We start from the raw sequence: 23,627 nt of genomic DNA, 5'->3' as shown, positions 1-23,627 counted from the left end.
ATCTCATGCCCCCATAGCCTAGTGGTCAATTCACTGACATATAGAGCTGGTGATTTGTAGGTGACACAAGTTCAAGTCCTGGCTGATGGACTTTTTTTAATCCCATATTTTCCTATCATAATAAAACTAAAAAGCTCCTAAATATATTTCTTTAGACTGGTCCCAGGTAAGCTCCATCCCCACACAAAATAAAATAAGCATTTTTTAGGCCACTACATCAACACCTCTCATAATGGGAGTGGGGGAACGGATTCCGAGAGATGTTTTTTTTACAGAGGGAACAGAATCCGACGGCAAAAAAACAGTCGTCGAGATCCGTTCCCCCTGTATTTTTTTACACAAGGAGGATCTTCTAATATCTATAAAAGTGCTGCTAATTCTCAGGCCCCCATAGCCTAGTGGTCAATTCACTGACATATAGAGCTGGTGATTTGTAGGTGACACAAGTTCAAGTCCTGGCTTGGGACTTTTTTTAATCCCATATTTTCCTATCATAATAAAAGTAAAAAACTCCTAAATATATTTATATAGACTGGTGCCAGGTAAGCTCCATACCCACACAAAATAAAATATGTATTTTTAAACGCCACTACATCAAAACCTTTCATAATGGGAGTGGGGGAACGGATTCCGACAGATGTTTTTTTTACAGGGGGAACAGAATCCGACGGCAAAAAAACAGCCGTCGAGATCCGTTCCCCCTGTATTTTTTTACACAAGGAGGATCTTCTAATATATATCAAAGTGCTGCTAATTCTTAGGCCCCCATAGCCTAGTGGTCAATTCACTGACATATAGAGCTGGTGATTTGTAGGTGACACAAGTTCAAGTCCTGGCTCGTGGACTTTTTTTAATCCCATATTTTCCTATCATAATAAAAGTAAAAAACTCCTAAATATATTTTTATAGACTGGTCCCAGGTAAGCTCCATACCCACACAAAATAAAATAAGCATTTTTAAACGCCACTACATCAAAACCTTTCATAATGGGAGTGGGGGAACGGATTCCGACATATTTTTTTTTTACAGGGGGAACAGAATCCAACGGCAAAAAAACAGCCGTCGAGATCCGTTCCCCCTGTATTTTTTTACACAAGGAGGATCTTCTAATATCTATCAAAGTGCGGGTAAATCTCATGCCCCCATAGCCTAGTGGTCAATTCACTGACATATAGAGCTGGTAGGGTGACCACCCGTCCCGCTTTGCGTTGTACCGCACAGCATATTCACCCCTTGTCCCGCACGTCGCATATTGAGAAAATGTCCCGCATTTCCATCAGCCTGTTGGTTTTTAATGATCATATTAAGAAAACGTGCATACGATCTTTTGCCTTTTTAAGAAAGCATTTTATTTATTATTTTTGTGGCGTAGTTTTTCACCTATATTTAACAGCGCTTCGTCAGAAGTGCAAATACAACAGCCGTTTTTAAAATCCTATCCAATGGTTGAAATGAAAGGAGTAAACACGGTCACTGGTAGGTTGTGTCGGCTGTCAATCAAAATGTGGAGCGGTGATTCGTTCCATGTGTTCCCTGTCAGAAAACGAATGGATAATTCGGTAAATTAAAATGTGAATTTAACAGAGTTAGAACTTATTGCCTGTTGTTCTAATTCATATCCTTTCTAAAACATATAAAAGTTTTTGGTTTAATAGATTCTTAATATATAAGACTGTCAATTAACTAATTTTATGTTGTTTTTTATTTTATTTTCTCTTTATTTATTTTGTTGGATTTTAGTTGGACTTGGTCAGAACGGTTTCAAAAATAGTTATCTGCATGATGCCTGCTGCCTTTGTGCTCAGTGATGTTGAACTTAAATGACATGTAAAATAAAGACATGTTATGTTACATTGTAATGTAATGGTGTTTTCTGGAAGGGACTAAAGAACAAAGTATTTTAATCAGCTGAAAAGCAGAATACAAATGTTTTTATTAAGTTAGATAGACATTATATAACAGTTTCAGGTTATTTTTTTTAGTGTTGGTAACATGTCCCACATTGTCCCACACAAACTTAGTAATCGTCCCACATTTGGTTTGTTTGATGGTGGTCACCCTAAGAGCTGGTGATTTGTAGGTGACACAAGTTCAAGTCCTGGCTGATGGACTTTTTTTAATCCCATATTTTCCTATCATAATAAAAGTAAAAAACTCCTAAATATATTTTTATAGACTGGTCCCAGGTAAGCTCCATCCCCACACAAAATAAAATAAGCATTTTTTAGGCCACTACATCAACACCTCTCAAAATGGGAGTGGGGGAACGGATTCCGACAGATGTTTTTTTTACAGGGGGAACAGAATCCGACGGCAAAAAAACAGCCGTCGAGATCCGTTCCCCCTGTATTTTTTTACACAAGGAGGATCTTCTAATATATATCAAAGTGCTGCTAATTCTTAGGCCCCCATAGCCTAGTGGTCAATTCACTGACATATAGAGCTGGTGATTTGTAGGTGACACAAGTTCAAGTCCTGGCTCGTGGACTTTTTTTAATCCCATATTTTCCTATCATAATAAAAGTAAAAAACTCCTAAATATATTTTTATAGACTGGTCCCAGGTAAGCTCCATCCCCACACAAAATAAAATAAGCATTTTTTAGGCCACTACATCAACACCTCTCATAATGGGAGTGGGGGAACGGATTCCGACAGATGTTTTTTTTACAGGGGGAACAGAATCCGACGGCAAAAAAACAGCCGTCGAGATCCGTTCCCCCTGTATTTTTTTACACAAGGAGGATCTTCTAATATCTATAAAAGTGCTGCTAATTCTCAGGCCCCCATTGCCTAATGGTCAATTCACTGACATATAGAGCTGGTGATTTTTAGGTGAAACAAGTTCAAGTCCTTGCTCGCTGACTTTTTTTAATCCCATATTTTCCTATCATAATAAAAGTAAAAAACTCCTAAATATATTTATACAGACTGGTGCCAGGTAAGCTCCATACGCACACAAAATAAAATAAGCATTTTTTAGGCCACTACATCAACACCTCTCAAAATGGGAGTGGGGGAACGGATTCCGACAGATGTTTTTTTTACAGGGGGAACAGAATCCGACGGCAAAAAAACAGCCGTCGAGATCCGTTCCCCCTGTATTTTTTTACACAAAGAGGATCTTCTAATATCTATAAAAGTGCTGCTAATTCTCAGGCCCCCATAGCCTAGTGGTCAATTCACTGACATATAGAGCTGGTGATTTGTATGTGACACAAGTTCAAGTCCTGGCTTGGGACTTTTTTTAATCCCATATTTTCCTATCATAATAAAAGTAAAAAACTCCTAAATATATTTCTATAGACTGGTGCCAGGTAAGCTCCATACCCACACAAAATAAAATATGTATTTTTAAACGCCACTACATCAAAACCTTTCATAATGGGAGTGGGGGAACTGATTCCGACATATTTTTTTTTACAGGGGGAACAGAATCCGACGGCAAAAAAACAGCCGTCGAGATCCGTTCCCCCTGTATTTTTTTACACAAGGAGGATCTTCTAATATCTATCAAAGTGCTGCTAAATCTGAGGCCCCCATAGCCTAGTGGTCAATTCACTGACATATAGAGCTGGTGATTTGTAGGTGACACAAGTTCAAGTCCTGGCTGATGGACTTTTTTTAATCCCATATTTTCCTATCATAATAAAACTAAAAAGCTCCTAAATATATTTCTTTAGACTGGTCCCAGGTAAGCTCCATCCCCACACAAAATAAAATAAGCATTTTTTAGGCCACTACATCAACACCTCTCATAATGGGAGTGGGGGAACGGATTCCGACAGATGTTTTTTTTACAGAGGGAACAGAATCCGACGGCAAAAAAACAGCCGTCGAGATCCGTTCCCCCTGTATTTTTTTACACAAGGAGGATCTTCTAATATCTATCAAAGTGCTGCTAATTCTCAGGCCCCCATAGCCTAGTGGTCAATTCACTGACATATAGAGCTGGTGATTTGTAGGTGACACAAGTTCAAGTCCTGGCTTGGGACTTTTTTTAATCCCATATTTTCCTATCATAATAAAACTAAAAAGCTCCTAAATATATTTCTTTAGACTGGTCCCAGGTAAGCTCCATACCCACACAAAATAAAATAAGCATTTTTTAGGCCACTACATCAACATCTCTCATAATGGGAGTGGGGGAACGGATTCCGACAGATGTTTTTTTTACAGGGGGAACAGAATCCGACGGCAAAAAAACAGCCGTCGAGATCCGTTCCCCCTGTATTTTTTTACACAAAGAGGATCTTCTAATATCTATCAAAGTGCTGCTAATTCCTAGGCCCCCATAGCCTAGTGGTCAATTCACTGACATATAGAGCTGGTGATTTGTAGGTGACACAAGTTCAAGTCCTGGCTTGGGACTTTTTTTAATCCCATATTTTCCTATCATAATAAAAGTAAAAAACTCCTAAATATATTTATATAGACTGGTGCCAGGTAAGCTCCATACCCACACAAAATAAAATATGTATTTTTAAACGCCACTACATCAAAACCTTTCATAATGGGAGTGGGGGAACGGATTCCGACATATTTTTTTTTTACAGGGGGAACAGAATCCAACGGCAAAAAAACAGCCGTCGAGATCCGTTCCCCCTGTATTTTTTTACACAAGGAGGATCTTCTAATATATATCAAAGTGCTGCTAATTCTTAGGCCCCCATAGCCTAGTGGTCAATTCACTGACATATAGAGCTGGTGATTTGTAGGTGACACAAGTTCAAGTCCTGGCTCGTGGACTTTTTTTAATCCCATATTTTCCTATCATAATAAAAGTAAAAAACTCCTAAATATATTTTTATAGACTGGTCCCAGGTAAGCTCCATCCCCACACAAAATAAAATAAGCATTTTTTAGGCCACTACATCAACACCTCTCATAATGGGAGTGGGGGAACGGATTCCGACAGATGTTTTTTTTACAGGGGGAACAGAATCCGACGGCAAAAAAACAGCCGTCGAGATCCGTTCCCCCTGTATTTTTTTACACAAGGAGGATCTTCTAATATCTATAAAAGTGCTACTAATTCTCAGGCCCCCATAGCCTAGTGGTCAATTCACTGACATATAGAGCTGGTGATTTGTATGTGACACAAGTTCAAGTCCTGGCTTGGGACTTTTTTTAATCCCATATTTTCCTATCATAATAAAAGTAAAAAACTCCTAAATATATTTTTATAGACTGGTCCCAGGTAAGCTCCATACCCACACAAAATAAAATATGTATTTTTAAACGCCACTACATCAAAACCTTTCATAATGGGAGTGGGGGAACGGATTCCGACATATTTTTTTTTTACAGGGGGAACAGAATCCAACGGCAAAAAAACAGCCGTCGAGATCCGTTCCCCCTGTATTTTTTTACACAAGGAGGATCTTCTAATATCTATCAAAGTGCGGGTAAATCTCATGCCCCCATAGCCTAGTGGTCAATTCACTGACATATAGAGCTGGTGATTTGTAGGTGACACAAGTTCAAGTCCTGGCTGATGGGCTTTTTTTAATCCCATATTTTCCTATCATAATAAAACTAAAAAGCTCCTAAATATATTTCTTTAGACTGGTCCCAGGTAAACTCCATCCCCACACAAAATAAAATAAGCATTTTTTAGGCCACTACATCAACACCTCTCATAATGGGAGTGGGGGAACGGATTCCGACAGATGTTTTTTTTACAGGGGGAACAGAATCCGACGGCAAAAAAACAGCCGTCGAGATCCGTTCCCCCTGTATTTTTTTACACAAGGAGGATCTTCTAATATCTATCAAAGTGCTGCTAATTCGTAGGCCCCCATAGCCTAGTGGTCAGTGCACTGACTTCAAGAGCGGATGATTTTTTGGTGACACAAGTTCAAGTCCTGGCTCGTGGACTTTTTTTAATCCCATATTTTCCGATCATAATAAAAGTAAAAAACTCCTAAATATATTTATATAGACTGGTGCCAGGTAAGCTCCATACCCACACAAAATAAAATATGTATTTTTAAACGCCACTACATCAAAACCTTTCATAATGGGAGTGGGGGAACGGATTCCGACAGATTTTTTTTTTACAGGGGGAACAGAATCCGACGGCAAAAAAACAGCCGTCGAGATCCGTTCCCCCTGTATTTTTTTACACAAGGAGGATCTTCTAATATCTATCAGAGTGCTGTTAATTTTTAGGCCCCCATAGCCTAGTGGTCAATTCACTGACATATAGAGCTGGTGATTTGTAGGTGACTCAAGTTCAAGTCCTGGCTGATGGACTTTTTTTAATCCCATATTTTCCTATCATAATAAAACTAAAAAGCTCCTAAATATATTTCTTTAGACTGGTCCCAGGTAAGCTCCATCCCCACACAAAATAAAATAAGCATTTTTTAGGCCACTACATCAACACCTCTCATAATGGGAGTGGGGGAACGGATTCCGACAGATGTTTTTTTTTACAGGGGGAACAGAATCCGACGGCAAAAAAACAGCCGTCGAGATCCGTTCCCCCTGTATTTTTTTACACAAGGAGGATCTTCTAATATCTATCAAAGTGCTGCTAATTCTTAGGCCCCTATAGCCTAGTGGTCAATTCACTGACTTATAGAGCTGGTGATTTGTAGGTGACACAAGTTCAAGTCCTGGCTTGGGACTTTTTTTAATCCCATATTTTCCTATCATAATAAAAGTAAAAAACTCCTAAATATATTTATACAGACTGGTGCCAGGTAAGCTCCATACCCACACAAAATAAAATAAGCATTTTTTAGGCCACTACATCAACACCTCTCAAAATGGGAGTGGGGGAACGGATTCCGACAGATGTTTTTTTTACAGGGGGAACAGAATCCGACGGCAAAAAAACAGCCGTCGAGATCCGTTCCCCCTGTATTTTTTTTTACACAAAGAGGATCTTCTAATATCTATAAAAGTGCTGCTAATTCTCAGGCCCCCATAGCCTAGTGGTCAATTCACTGACATATAGAGCTGGTGATTTGTATGTGACACAAGTTCAAGTCCTGGCTTGGGACTTTTTTTAATCCCATATTTTCCTATCATAATAAAAGTAAAAAACTCCTAAATATATTTCTATAGACTGGTGCCAGGTAAGCTCCATACCCACACAAAATAAAATATGTATTTTTAAACGCCACTACATCAAAACCTTTCATAATGGGAGTGGGGGAACTGATTCCGACATATTTTTTTTTACAGGGGGAACAGAATCCGACGGCAAAAAAACAGCCGTCGAGATCCGTTCCCCCTGTATTTTTTTACACAAGGAGGATCTTCTAATATCTATCAAAGTGCTGCTAAATCTGAGGCCCCCATAGCCTAGTGGGCAATTCACTGACATATAGAGCTGGTGATTTGTAGGTGACACAAGTTCAAGTCCTGGCTGATGGACTTTTTTTAATCCCATATTTTCCTATCATAATAAAACTAAAAAGCTCCTAAATATATTTCTTTAGACTGGTCCCAGGTAAGCTCCATCCCCACACAAAATAAAATAAGCATTTTTTAGGCCACTACATCAACACCTCTCATAATGGGAGTGGGGGAACGGATTCCGACAGATGTTTTTTTTACAGGGGGAACAGAATCCGACGGCAAAAAAACAGCCGTCGAGATCCGTTCCCCCTGTATTTTTTTACACAAGGAGGATCTTCTAATATATATCAAAGTGCTGCTAATTCTTAGGCCCCCATAGCCTAGTGGTCAATTCACTGACATATAGAGCTGGTGATTTGTAGGTGACACAAGTTCAAGTCCTGGCTCGTGGACTTTTTTTAATCCCATATTTTCCTATCATAATAAAAGTAAAAAACTCCTAAATATATTTTTATAGACTGGTCCCAGGTAAGCTCCATACCCACACAAAATAAAATATGTATTTTTAAACGCCACTACATCAAAACCTTTCAAAATGGGAGTGGGGGAACGGATTCCGACAGATGTTTTTTTTACAGGGGGAACAGAATCCAACGGCAAAAAAACAGCCGTCGAGATCCGTTCCCCCTGTATTTTTTTACACAAGGAGGATCTTCTAATATCTATCAAAGTGCGGGTAAATCTCATGCCCCCATAGCCTAGTGGTCAATTCACTGACATATAGAGCTGGTGATTTGTAGGTGACAAAAGTTCAAGTCCTGGCTGATGGACTTTTTTTAATCCCATATTTTCCTATCATAATAAAAGTAAAAAACTCCTAAATATATTTTTATAGACTGGTCCCAGGTAAGCTCCATCCCCACACAAAATAAAATAAGCATTTTTTAGGCCACTACATCAACACCTCTCAAAATGGGAGTGGGGGAACGGATTCCGACATTTTTTTTTTTACAGGGGGAACAGAATCCGACGGCAAAAAAACAGTCGTCGAGATCCGTTCCCCCTGTATTTTTTTACACAAGGAGGATCTTCTAATATCTATCAAAGTGCTCCTAATTCCTAGGCCCCCATAGCCTAGTGGTCAATTCACTGACATATAGAGCTGGTGATTTGTAGGTGACACAAGTTCAAGTCCTGGCTGATGGGCTTTTTTTAATCCCATATTTTCCTATCATAATAAAAGTAAAAAACTCCTAAATATATTTATACAGACTGGTGCCAGGTAAGCTCCATCCCCACACAAAATAAAATAAGCATTTTTTAGGCCACTACATCAACATCTCTCATAATGGGAGTGGGGGAACGGATTCCGACAGATTTTTTTTTTACAGGGGGAACAGAATCCGACGGCAAAAAAACAGCCGTCGAGATCCGTTCCCCCTGTATTTTTTTACACAAGGAGGATCTTCTAATATCTATCAGAGTGCTGTTAATTTTTAGGCCCCCATAGCCTAGTGGTCAATTCACTGACATATAGAGCTGGTGATTTGTAGGTGACACAAGTTCAAGTCCTGGCTGATGGACTTTTTTTAATCCCATATTTTCCTATCATAATAAAAGTAAAAAACTCCTAAATATATTTTTATAGACTGGTCCCAGGTAAGCTCCATCCCCACACAAAATAAAATAAGCATTTTTTAGGCCACTACATCAACACCTCTCAAAATGGGAGTGGGGGAACGGATTCCGACAGATGTTTTTTTTACAGGGGGAACAGAATCCGACGGCAAAAAAACAGCCGTCGAGATCCGTTCCCCCTGTATTTTTTTACACAAGGAGGATCTTCTAATATCTATCAAAGTGCTGGTAAATCTCATGCCCCCATAGCCTAGTGGTCAATTCACTGACATGTAGAGCTGGTGATTTGTAGGTGACACAAGTTCAAGTCCTGCCTGATGGACTTTTTTTAATCCCATATTTTCCTATCATAATAAAACTAAAAAGCTCCTAAATATATTTCTTTAGACTGGTCCCAGGTACGCTCCATCCCCACACAAAATAAAATAAGCATTTTTTAGGCCACTACATCAACACCTCTCATAATGGGAGTGGGGGAACGGATTCCGACAGATGTTTTTTTTACAGGGGGAACAGAATCCGACGGCAAAAAAACAGCCGTCGAGATCCGTTCCCCCTGTATTTTTTTACACAAGGAGGATCTTCTAATATCTATAAAAGTGCTGCTAATTCTCAGGCCCCCATTGCCTAATGGTCAATTCACTGACATATAGAGCTGGTGATTTTTAGGTGAAACAAGTTCAAGTCCTTGCTCGCTGACTTTTTTTAATCCCATATTTTCCTATCATAATAAAAGTAAAAAACTCCTAAATATATTTATACAGACTGGTGCCAGGTAAGCTCCATACGCACACAAAATAAAATAAGCATTTTTTAGGCCACTACATCAACACCTCTCAAAATGGGAGTGGGGGAACGGATTCCGACAGATGTTTTTTTTACAGGGGGAACAGAATCCGACGGCAAAAAAACAGCCGTCGAGATCCGTTCCCCCTGTATTTTTTTACACAAAGAGGATCTTCTAATATCTATAAAAGTGCTGCTAATTCTCAGGCCCCCATAGCCTAGTGGTCAATTCACTGACATATAGAGCTGGTGATTTGTATGTGACACAAGTTCAAGTCCTGGCTTGGGACTTTTTTTAATCCCATATTTTCCTATCATAATAAAAGTAAAAAACTCCTAAATATATTTCTATAGACTGGTGCCAGGTAAGCTCCATACCCACACAAAATAAAATATGTATTTTTAAACGCCACTACATCAAAACCTTTCATAATGGGAGTGGGGGAACTGATTCCGACATATTTTTTTTTACAGGGGGAAGAGAATCCGACGGCAAAAAAACAGCCGTCGAGATCCGTTCCCCCTGTATTTTTTTACACAAGGAGGATCTTCTAATATCTATCAAAGTGCTGCTAAATCTGAGGCCCCCATAGCCTAGTGGTCAATTCACTGACATATAGAGCTGGTGATTTGTAGGTGACACAAGTTCAAGTCCTGGCTGATGGACTTTTTTTAATCCCATATTTTCCTATCATAATAAAACTAAAAAGCTCCTAAATATATTTCTTTAGACTGGTCCCAGGTAAGCTCCATCCCCACACAAAATAAAATAAGCATTTTTTAGGCCACTACATCAACACCTCTCATAATGGGAGTGGGGGAACGGATTCCGACAGATGTTTTTTTTACAGAGGGAACAGAATCCGACGGCAAAAAAACAGCCGTCGAGATCCGTTCCCCCTGTATTTTTTTACACAAGGAGGATCTTCTAATATCTATCAAAGTGCTGCTAATTCTCAGGCCCCCATAGCCTAGTGGTCAATTCACTGACATATAGAGCTGGTGATTTGTAGGTGACACAAGTTCAAGTCCTGGCTTGGGACTTTTTTTAATCCCATATTTTCCTATCATAATAAAACTAAAAAGCTCCTAAATATATTTCTTTAGACTGGTCCCAGGTAAGCTCCATACCCACACAAAATAAAATAAGCATTTTTTAGGCCACTACATCAACATCTCTCATAATGGGAGTGGGGGAACGGATTCCGACAGATGTTTTTTTTACAGGGGGAACAGAATCCGACGGCAAAAAAACAGCCGTCGAGATCCGTTCCCCCTGTATTTTTTTACACAAGGAGGATCTTCTAATATCTATCAAAGTGCTGCTAATTCCTAGGCCCCCATAGCCTAGTGGTCAATTCACTGACATATAGAGCTGGTGATTTGTAGGTGACACAAGTTCAAGTCCTGGCTTGGGACTTTTTTTAATCCCATATTTTCCTATCATAATAAAAGTAAAAAACTCCTAAATATATTTCTATAGACTGGTGCCAGGTAAGCTCCATACCCACACAAAATAAAATATGTATTTTTAAACGCCACTACATCAAAACCTTTCATAATGGGAGTGGGGGAACGGATTCCGACATATTTTTTTTTTACAGGGGGAACAGAATCCAACGGCAAAAAAACAGCCGTCGAGATCCGTTCCCCCTGTATTTTTTTACACAAGGAGGATCTTCTAATATATATCAAAGTGCTGCTAATTCTTAGGCCCCCATAGCCTAGTGGTCAATTCACTGACATATAGAGCTGGTGATTTGTAGGTGACTCAAGTCCTGGCTCGTGGACTTTTTTTAATCCCATATTTTCCTATCATAATAAAAGTAAAAAACTCCTAAATATATTTTTATAGACTGGTCCCAGGTAAGCTCCATCCCCACACAAAATAAAATAAGCATTTTTTAGGCCACTACATCAACACCTCTCATAATGGGAGTGGGGGAACGGATTCCGACAGATGTTTTTTTTACAGGGGGAACAGAATCCGACGGCAAAAAAACAGCCGTCGAGATCCGTTCCCCCTGTATTTTTTTACACAAGGAGGATCTTCTAATATCTATAAAAGTGCTACTAATTCTCAGGCCCCCATAGCCTAGTGGTCAATTCACTGACATATAGAGCTGGTGATTTGTATGTGACACAAGTTCAAGTCCTGGCTTGGGACTTTTTTTAATCCCATATTTTCCTATCATAATAAAAGTAAAAAACTCCTAAATATATTTATATAGACTGGTGCCAGGTAAGCTCCATACCCACACAAAATAAAATATGTATTTTTAAACGCCACTACATCAAAACCTTTCATAATGGGAGTGGTGGAACGGATTCCGACAGATGTTTTTTTTACAGGGGGAACAGAATCCGACGGCAAAAAAACAGCCGTCGAGATCCGTTCCCCCTGTATTTTTTTACACAAGGAGGATCTTCTAATATATATCAAAGTGCTGCTAATTCTTAGGCCCCCATAGCCTAGTGGTCAATTCACTGACATATAGAGCTGGTGATTTGTAGGTGACACAAGTTCAAGTCCTGGCTCGTGGACTTTTTTTAATCCCATATTTTCCTATCATAATAAAAGTAAAAAACTCCTAAATATATTTTTATAGACTGGTCCCAGGTAAGCTCCATACCCACACAAAATAAAATATGTATTTTTAAACGCCACTACATCAAAACCTTTCATAATGGGAGTGGGGGAACGGATTCCGACATATTTTTTTTTTACAGGGGGAACAGAATCCAACGGCAAAAAAACAGCCGTCGAGATCCGTTCCCCCTGTATTTTTTTACACAAGGAGGATCTTCTAATATCTATCAAAGTGCGGGTAAATCTCATGCCCCCATAGCCTAGTGGTCAATTCACTGACATATAGAGCTGGTGATTTGTAGGTGACACAAGTTCAAGTCCTGGCTGATGGGCTTTTTTTAATCCCATATTTTCCTATCATAATAAAACTAAAAAGCTCCTAAATATATTTCTTTAGACTGGTCCCAGGTAAACTCCATCCCCACACAAAATAAAATAAGCATTTTTTAGGCCACTACATCAACACCTCTCATAATGGGAGTGGGGGAACGGATTCCGACAGATGTTTTTTTTACAGGGGGAACAGAATCCGACGGCAAAAAAACAGCCGTCGAGATCCGTTCCCCCTGTATTTTTTTACACAAGGAGGATCTTCTAATATCTATCAAAGTGCTGCTAATTCGTAGGCCCCCATAGCCTAGTGGTCAGTGCACTGACTTCAAGAGCGGATGATTTTTTGGTGACACAAGTTCAAGTCCTGGCTCGTGGACTTTTTTTAATCCCATATTTTCCGATCATAATAAAAGTAAAAAACTCCTAAATATATTTATATAGACTGGTGCCAGGTAAGCTCCATACCCACACAAAATAAAATATGTATTTTTAAACGCCACTACATCAAAACCTTTCATAATGGGAGTGGGGGAACGGATTCCGACAGATTTTTTTTTTACAGGGGGAACAGAATCCGACGGCAAAAAAACAGCCGTCGAGATCCGTTCCCCCTGTATTTTTTTACACAAGGAGGATCTTCTAATATCTATCAGAGTGCTGTTAATTTTTAGGCCCCCATAGCCTAGTGGTCAATTCACTGACATATAGAGCTGGTGATTTGTAGGTGACTCAAGTTCAAGTCCTGGCTGATGGACTTTTTTTAATCCCATATTTTCCTATCATAATAAAACTAAAAAGCTCCTAAATATATTTCTTTAGACTGGTCCCAGGTAAGCTCCATCCCCACACAAAATAAAATAAGCATTTTTTAGGCCACTACATCAACACCTCTCATAATGGGAGTGGGGGAACGGATTCCGACAGATGTTTTTTTTTACAGGGGGAACAGAATCCGACGGCAAAAAAACAGCCGTCGAGATCCGTTCCCCCTGTATTTTTTTACACAAGGAGGATCTTCTAATATCTATCAAAGTGCTGCTAATTCTTAGGCCCCCATAGCCTAGTGGTCAATTCACTGACTTATAGAGCTGGTGATTTGTAGGTGACACAAGTTCAAGTCCTGGCTTGGGACTTTTTTTAATCCCATATTTTCCTATCATAATAAAAGTAAAAAACTCCTAAATATATTTATACAGACTGGTGCCAGGTAAGCTCCATACCCACACAAAATAAAATAAGCATTTTTTAGGCCACTACATCAACACCTCTCAAAATGGGAGTGGGGGAACGGATTCCGACAGATGTTTTTTTTACAGGGGGAACAGAATCCGACGGCAAAAAAACAGCCGTCGAGATCCGTTCCCCCTGTATTTTTTTTTACACAAAGAGGATCTTCTAATATCTATAAAAGTGCTGCTAATTCTCAGGCCCCCATAGCCTAGTGGTCAATTCACTGACATATAGAGCTGGTGATTTGTATGTGACACAAGTTCAAGTCCTGGCTTGGGACTTTTTTTAATCCCATATTTTCCTATCATAATAAAAGTAAAAAACTCCTAAATATATTTCTATAGACTGGTGCCAGGTAAGCTCCATACCCACACAAAATAAAATATGTATTTTTAAACGCCACTACATCAAAACCTTTCATAATGGGAGTGGGGGAACTGATTCCGACATATTTTTTTTTACAGGGGGAACAGAATCCGACGGCAAAAAAACAGCCGTCGAGATCCGTTCCCCCTGTATTTTTTTACACAAGGAGGATCTTCTAATATCTATCAAAGTGCTGCTAAATCTGAGGCCCCCATAGCCTAGTGGGCAATTCACTGACATATAGAGCTGGTGATTTGTAGGTGACACAAGTTCAAGTCCTGGCTGATGGACTTTTTTTAATCCCATATTTTCCTATCATAATAAAACTAAAAAGCTCCTAAATATATTTCTTTAGACTGGTCCCAGGTAAGCTCCATCCCCACACAAAATAAAATAAGCATTTTTTAGGCCACTACATCAACACCTCTCATAATGGGAGTGGGGGAACGGATTCCGACAGATGTTTTTTTTACAGGGGGAACAGAATCCGACGGCAAAAAAACAGCCGTCGAGATCCGTTCCCCCTGTATTTTTTTACACAAGGAGGATCTTCTAATATATATCAAAGTGCTGCTAATTCTTAGGCCCCCATAGCCTAGTGGTCAATTCACTGACATATAGAGCTGGTGATTTGTAGGTGACACAAGTTCAAGTCCTGGCTCGTGGACTTTTTTTAATCCCATATTTTCCTATCATAATAAAAGTAAAAAACTCCTAAATATATTTTTATAGACTGGTCCCAGGTAAGCTCCATACCCACACAAAATAAAATATGTATTTTTAAACGCCACTACATCAAAACCTTTCAAAATGGGAGTGGGGGAACGGATTCCGACAGATGTTTTTTTTACAGGGGGAACAGAATCCAACGGCAAAAAAACAGCCGTCGAGATCCGTTCCCCCTGTATTTTTTTACACAAGGAGGATCTTCTAATATCTATCAAAGTGCGGGTAAATCTCATGCCCCCATAGCCTAGTGGTCAATTCACTGACTTATAGAGCTGGTGATTTGTAGGTGACACAAGTTCAAGTCCTGGCTTGGGACTTTTTTTAATCCCATATTTTCCTATCATAATAAAAGTAAAAAACTCCTAAATATATTTATACAGACTGGTGCCAGGTAAGCTCCATACCCACACAAAATAAAATAAGCATTTTTTAGGCCACTACATCAACACCTCTCAAAATGGGAGTGGGGGAACGGATTCCGACAGATGTTTTTTTTACAGGGGGAACAGAATCCGACGGCAAAAAAACAGCCGTCGAGATCCGTTCCCCCTGTATTTTTTTTTACACAAAGAGGATCTTCTAATATCTATAAAAGTGCTGCTAATTCTCAGGCCCCCATAGCCTAGTGGTCAATTCACTGACATATAGAGCTGGTGATTTGTATGTGACACAAGTTCAAGTCCTGGCTTGGGACTTTTTTTAATCCCATATTTTCCTATCATAATAAAAGTAAAAAACTCCTAAATATATTTCTATAGACTGGTGCCAGGTAAGCTCCATACCCACACAAAATAAAATATGTATTTTTAAACGCCACTACATCAAAACCTTTCATAATGGGAGTGGGGGAACTGATTCCGACATATTTTTTTTTACAGGGGGAACAGAATCCGACGGCAAAAAAACAGCCGTCGAGATCCGTTCCCCCTGTATTTTTTTACACAAGGAGGATCTTCTAATATCTATCAAAGTGCTGCTAAATCTGAGGCCCCCATAGCCTAGTGGGCAATTCACTGACATATAGAGCTGGTGATTTGTAGGTGACACAAGTTCAAGTCCTGGCTGATGGACTTTTTTTAATCCCATATTTTCCTATCATAATAAAACTAAAAAGCTCCTAAATATATTTCTTTAGACTGGTCCCAGGTAAGCTCCATCCCCACACAAAATAAAATAAGCATTTTTTAGGCCACTACATCAACACCTCTCATAATGGGAGTGGGGGAACGGATTCCGACAGATGTTTTTTTTACAGGGGGAACAGAATCCGACGGCAAAAAAACAGCCGTCGAGATCCGTTCCCCCTGTATTTTTTTACACAAGGAGGATCTTCTAATATATATCAAAGTGCTGCTAATTCTTAGGCCCCCATAGCCTAGTGGTCAATTCACTGACATATAGAGCTGGTGATTTGTAGGTGACACAAGTTCAAGTCCTGGCTCGTGGACTTTTTTTAATCCCATATTTTCCTATCATAATAAAAGTAAAAAACTCCTAAATATATTTTTATAGACTGGTCCCAGGTAAGCTCCATACCCACACAAAATAAAATATGTATTTTTAAACGCCACTACATCAAAACCTTTCAAAATGGGAGTGGGGGAACGGATTCCGACAGATGTTTTTTTTACAGGGGGAACAGAATCCAACGGCAAAAAAACAGCCGTCGAGATCCGTTCCCCCTGTATTTTTTTACACAAGGAGGATCTTCTAATATCTATCAAAGTGCGGGTAAATCTCATGCCCCCATAGCCTAGTGGTCAATTCACTGACATATAGAGCTGGTGATTTGTAGGTGACAAAAGTTCAAGTCCTGGCTGATGGACTTTTTTTAATCCCATATTTTCCTATCATAATAAAAGTAAAAAACTCCTAAATATATTTTTATAGACTGGTCCCAGGTAAGCTCCATCCCCACACAAAATAAAATAAGCATTTTTTAGGCCACTACATCAACACCTCTCAAAATGGGAGTGGGGGAACGGATTCCGACATTTTTTTTTTTACAGGGGGAACAGAATCCGACGGCAAAAAAACAGTCGTCGAGATCCGTTCCCCCTGTATTTTTTTACACAAGGAGGATCTTCTAATATCTATCAAAGTGCTCCTAATTCCTAGGCCCCCATAGCCTAGTGGTCAATTCACTGACATATAGAGCTGGTGATTTGTAGGTGACACAAGTTCAAGTCCTGGCTGATGGGCTTTTTTTAATCCCATATTTTCCTATCATAATAAAAGTAAAAAACTCCTAAATATATTTATACAGACTGGTGCCAGGTAAGCTCCATCCCCACACAAAATAAAATAAGCATTTTTTAGGCCACTACATCAACATCTCTCATAATGGGAGTGGGGGAACGGATTCCGACAGATTTTTTTTTTACAGGGGGAACAGAATCCGACGGCAAAAAAACAGCCGTCGAGATCCGTTCCCCCTGTATTTTTTTACACAAGGAGGATCTTCTAATATCTATCAGAGTGCTGTTAATTTTTAGGCCCCCATAGCCTAGTGGTCAATTCACTGACATATAGAGCTGGTGATTTGTAGGTGACACAAGTTCAAGTCCTGGCTGATGGACTTTTTTTAATCCCATATTTTCCTATCATAATAAAAGTAAAAAACTCCTAAATATATTTTTATAGACTGGTCCCAGGTAAGCTCCATCCCCACACAAAATAAAATAAGCATTTTTTAGGCCACTACATCAACACCTCTCAAAATGGGAGTGGGGGAACGGATTCCGACAGATGTTTTTTTTACAGGGGGAACAGAATCCGACGGCAAAAAAACAGCCGTCGAGATCCGTTCCCCCTGTATTTTTTTACACAAGGAGGATCTTCTAATATCTATCAAAGTGCTGGTAAATCTCATGCCCCCATAGCCTAGTGGTCAATTCACTGACATGTAGAGCTGGTGATTTGTAGGTGACACAAGTTCAAGTCCTGGCTGATGGACTTTTTTTAATCCCATATTTTCCTATCATAATAAAACTAAAAAGCTCCTAAATATATTTCTTTAGACTGGTCCCAGGTACGCTCCATCCCCACACAAAATAAAATAAGCATTTTTTAGGCCACTACATCAACACCTCTCATAATGGGAGTGGGGGAACGGATTCCGACAGATGTTTTTTTTACAGAGGGAACAGAATCCGACGGCAAAAAAACAGCCGTCGAGATCCGTTCCCCCTGTATTTTTTTACACAAGGAGGATCTTCTAATATCTATCAAAGTGCTGCTAATTCTTAGGCCCCCATAGCCTAGTGGTCAATTCACTGACTTATAGAGCTGGTGATTTGTAGGTGACACAAGTTCAAGTCCTGGCTTGGGACTTTTTTTAATCCCATATTTTCCTATCATAATAAAAGTAAAAAACTCCTAAATATATTTATATAGACTGGTGCCAGGTAAGCTCCATACCCACACAAAATAAAATATGTATTTTTAAACGCCACTACATCAAAACCTTTCATAATGGGAGTGGGGGAACAGAATCCGACGGCAAAAAAACAGCCGTCGAGATCCGTTCCCCCTGTATTTTTTTACACAAGGAGGATCTTCTAATATATATCAAAGTGCTCATAATTCCTAGGCCACCATAGCCTAGTGGTCAGTGCACTGACTTCAAGAGCGGATGATTTTTTGGTGACACAAGTTCAAGTCCTGGCTCGTGGACTTTTTTTAATCCCATATTTTCCTATCATAATAAAAGTAAAAAACTCCTAAATATATTTTTATAGACTGGTCCCAGGTAAGCTCCATCCCCACACAAAATAAAATAAGCATTTTTTAGGCCACTACATCAACACCTCTCATAATGGGAGTGGGGGAACTGATTCCGACAGATGTTTTTTTTTTACAGGGAGAACAGAATCCGACGGCAAAAAACCGCCGTCGAGATCCGTTCCCCCTGTATTTTTTACACAAGGAGGATCTTCTAATATCTATCAAAGTGCTGCTAATTCTTAGGCCCCCATTGCCTAATGGTCAATTCACTGACATGTAGAGCTGGTGATTTTTAGGTGAAACAAGTTCAAGTCCTTGCTCGCTGACTTTTTTTAATCCCATATTTTCCTATCATAATAAAAGTAAAAAACTCCTAAATATATTTATACAGACTGGTGCCAGGTAAGCTCCATACCCACACAAAATAAAATAAGCATTTTTTAGGCCACTACATCAACACCTCTCAAAATGGGAGTGGGGGAACGGATTCCGACAGATGTTTTTTTTACAGGGGGAACAGAATCCGACGGCAAAAAAACAGCCGTCGAGATCCGTTCCCCCTGTATTTTTTTTTACACAAAGAGGATCTTCTAATATCTATCAAAGTGCTGGTAAATCTCATGCCCCCATAGCCTAGTGGTCAATTCACTGACATATAGAGCTGGTGATTTGTAGGTGACACAAGTTCAAGTCCTGGCTGATGGACTTTTTTTAATCCCATATTTTCCTATCATAATAAAACTAAAAAGCTCCTAAATATATTTCTTTAGACTGGTCCCAGGTAAGCTCCATACCCACACAAAATAAAATATGTATTTTTAAACGCAACTACATCAAAACCTTTCATAATGGGAGTGGGGGAACGGCTGTCGGAATAAAAACAATATTTAAACAATATATTTTGCCTTTTAACCATGATAGGAAAGTATGAAAAAAAAAAGAAAAAAAAAAAAAACGATGACCCGGGACTTGAACTCTGATCGTCAAAATCCCAAAAGTGTTAAATGTCAGTGCTTAGACCATTAGGCTATAGAGGACAACTAAAACTAAAGTTTGTTGAGTATTTGAACCTCACTGCTAAGAAAAATGAGAGGGGGGAACAGAATCCGACGGCAAAAAAACAGCTGTCGGAATCCGTTCCCCCACCCTCATTATGAGAGGTTTTGATGAAGTGGCTTAAAAAAAGGCTGATTCAATTTTTTTGTGGATGGAGCTTAACTGCCATCAGTTTAAAGAATATCTTTTGCCTTTTAACCATGATTGGAAAGTATAAAAAAAACTAATAAAAAAAGAAACGATGACCCGGGACCTGTCGTCAAAATCCCAAAAGTATGAAAAAAACAACAACAAAAAAAACGATGACCCGGGACTTGAACTCAGGTCGTCAAAATCCTAAGAGTGTTAAACGTCAGTGCTTAGGCCACTGGGCTATAGGAGACTTGAAAATAAAGGTCTGTTGAGTATTTGAACATCACTGCTAAGAAAAATGAGAGGGGGGAACAGAATCCGACGGCAAAAAACCAGCTGTCGGAATCCGTTCCCCCACCCTCATTATGAGAGGTTTTGATGAAGTGGCTTAAAAAAAGGCTGATTCAATTTTTTTGTGGATGAAGCTTAACTGCCATCAGTTTAAAGAATATCTTTTGCCTTTTAACCATGATAGGAAAGTATGAAAAAAACAAACAAAAAAAAAACAATGACCCGGTACCTGTCGTCAAAATCCCAAAAGTATGAAAAAAAAAAAAAAAAAAAACAATGAGCCGTGACTTGAACTCTGGTCGTCAAAATCCTAAAAGTGTTAATTGTCAGTGCTTAGACCACTGGGCTATAGGGGACAACTAAATCAAAAGTTTGTTGATTATTTGAACCTCACTGCTGAGAAACATGAGAGGAGGGGGGACAGAATCCGACGGCAAAAAACCAGCTGTCGGAATCCGTTCCCCCACCCTCATTATGAGAGGTTTTGATGAAGTGGCTTAAAAAAAGGCTGATTCAATTTTTTTGTGGATGGAGCTTAACTGCCATCAGTTTAAAGAATATATTTTGCCTTTTAACCATGATAGGAAAATATAAAAAAAATATATATATAAAAAAAAAACGATGACCCGGGACCTGTCGTCAAAATCCCAAAAGTATGAAAAAAACAACAACAAAAAAACGATGACCCGGGACTTGAACTCTGGTCGTCAAAATCCTAAGAGTGTTAAACGTCAGTGCTTAGGCCACTGGGCTATAGGAGACTTGAAAATAAAAGTCTGTTGAGTATTTGAAACTCACTGCTAAGAAAAATGAGAGGGGGGAACAGAATCCGAAGGCAAAAAAACAGCTGTCGGAATCCGTTCCCCCACCCTCATTATGAGAGGTTTTGATGAAGTGGCTTAAAAAAAGGTTGATTCAATTTTTTTGTGGATGGAGCTTAACTGCCATCAGTTTAAAGAATATCTTTTGCCTTTTAACCATGATAGGAAAATATAAAAAAAAAAATATATAAAAAAAAAACGATGACCCGGGACCTGTCGTCAAAATCCCAAAAGTATGAAAAAAAATAAAAAATAAAAACGATGACCCGGGACTTGAACTCTGGTCGTCAAAATCCCAAAAGTGTTAAATGTCAGTGCTTAGACCACTAGGCTATAGGGGACAACTAGAAAACAACAGTTTTTTGAGTATTTCAACCTCACTGCTAAGAAAAATGAGAGGGGGGAACAGAATCCGACGGCAAAAGACCAGCTGTCGGAATCCGTTCACCCACCCTCATTATGAGAGGTTTTGATGAAGTGGCTTAAAAAAAGGCTGATTCATTTTTTTTGTGGATGGAGCTTAACTGCCATCAGTTTAAACAATATATTTTGCCTTTTAACCATGATAGAAAAATATTAAAAAAAAAAAAAAAAAAAAAAAAAACGATGACCCGGGACCTGTCGTCAAAATCCCAAAAGTATAATAAAAAAAAATAAAAAAAAACGATGACCCGGGACCTGTCGTCAAAATCCCAAAAGTATGAAAAAAAAAAAAAAAAAAACGATGACCCGGGACTTGAACTCTGGTCGTCAAAATCCCAAAAGTGTTAATTGTCAGTGCTTTGACCACTAGGCTATAGGGGACCACTAGAAAACAACAGTTTTTTGAGTATTTGAACCTCACTGCTAAGAAAAATGAGAGGGGGGGGGAACAGAATCCGACGGCAAAAAACCAGCTGTCGGAATCCGTTCCCCCACCCTCATTATGAGAGGTTTTGATGAAGTGGCTTAAAAAAAGGCTGATTCAATTTTTTTGTGGATGGATCTTAACTGCCATCAGTTTAAAGAATATCTTTTGCCTTTTAACCATAATAGGAAAGTATCAAAAAAAAAAAAAAAAAAAAAAAAAACGATGACCCGGGACCTGTCGTCAAAATCCCAAAAGTATGAAAAAAAAAAAAAAAAAAAACGATGACACGGGACTTGAACTCTGGTCGTCAAAATCCCAAAAGTGTTAATTGTCAGTGCTTAGACCACTAGGGGACAACTAGAAAACAACAGTTTTTTGAGTATTTGAACCTCACTGCTAAGAAAAATGAGAGGGGGGGAACAGAATCCGACGCCAAAAAACCAGCTGTCGGAATCCGTTCCCCCACCCTCATTATGAGAGGTTTTGATGAAGTGGCTTAAAAAAAGGCTGATTCAATTTTTTTGCGGATGGAGCTTAACTGCCATCAGTTTAAAGAATATCTTTTGCCTTTTAACCATGATAGGAAAGTATGAAAAAAAAAAAAAAAAAAAAAAAAAAATGACCCGGGACCTGTCGTCAAAATCCCAAAAGTATGAAAAAAAAAAAAAAAAAAAAAACGATGACCCGGGACTTGAACTCTGATCGTCAAAATCCCAAAAGTGTTAAATGTCAGTGCTTAGACCACTAGGCTATAGGGGACAACTAAAACTAAAGTTTGTTGAGTATTTGAACCTCACTGCTAAGAAAAATGAGAGGGGGGAACAGAATCCGACGGCAAAAAAACAGCTGTCGGAATCCGTTCCCCCACCCTCATTATGAGAGGTTTTGATGAAGTGGCTTAAAAAAAGGCTGATTCAATTTTTTTGTGGATGGAGCTTAACTGCCATCAGTTTAAAGAATATATTTTGCCTTTTAACCATGATAGGAAAATATAAAAAAAAAATATATATAAAAAAAAAACGATGACCCGGGACCTGTCGTCAAAATCCCAAAAGTATGAAAAAAAATAAAAAATAAAAACGATGACCCGGGACTTGAACTCTGGTCGTCAAAATCCCAAAAGTGTTAAATGTCAGTGCTTAGACCACTAGGCTATAGGGGACAACTAGAAAACAACAGTTTTTTGAGTATTTCAACCTCACTGCTAAGAAAAATGAGAGGGGGGAACAGAATCCGACGGCAAAAAAACAGCTGTCGGAATCCGTTCCCCCACCCTCATTATGAGAGGTTTTGATGAAGTGGCTTAAAAAAAGGCTGATTCAATTTTTTTGCGGATGGAGCTTAACTGCCATCAGTTTAAAGAATATCTTTTGCCTTTTAACCATGATAGGAAAGTATGAAAAAAAAAAAAAAAAAAAAAAACAATGACCCGGGACCTGTCGTCAAAATCCCAAAAGTATGAAAAAAAAAAAAAAAGAAAACGATGACACGGGACTTGAACTCTGGTCGTCAAAATCCCAAAAGTGTTAATTGTCAGTGCTTAGACCACTAGGGGACAACTAGAAAACAACAGTTTGTTGATTATTTGAACCTCACTGCTAAGAAAAATGAGAGGAGGGGGAACAGAATCCGACGCCAAAAAACCAGCTGTCGGAATCCGTTCCCCCATTCTCACCATCAGTTTAAAGAATTTTTTTGCCTTTTAACCATGATAGGACAGTATGAAAAAAAAAAAAAAAAAAAAAAAAAACGATTACCCGGGACC

The sequence above is a fragment of the Phoxinus phoxinus genome (genome assembly GCF_949152265.1).
Source record: "Phoxinus phoxinus genome assembly, chromosome: 5".
In the NCBI taxonomy this organism is placed as follows: Eukaryota; Metazoa; Chordata; class Actinopteri; order Cypriniformes; family Leuciscidae; genus Phoxinus; species Phoxinus phoxinus.
This window is presented reverse-complemented; position numbering follows the sequence as displayed.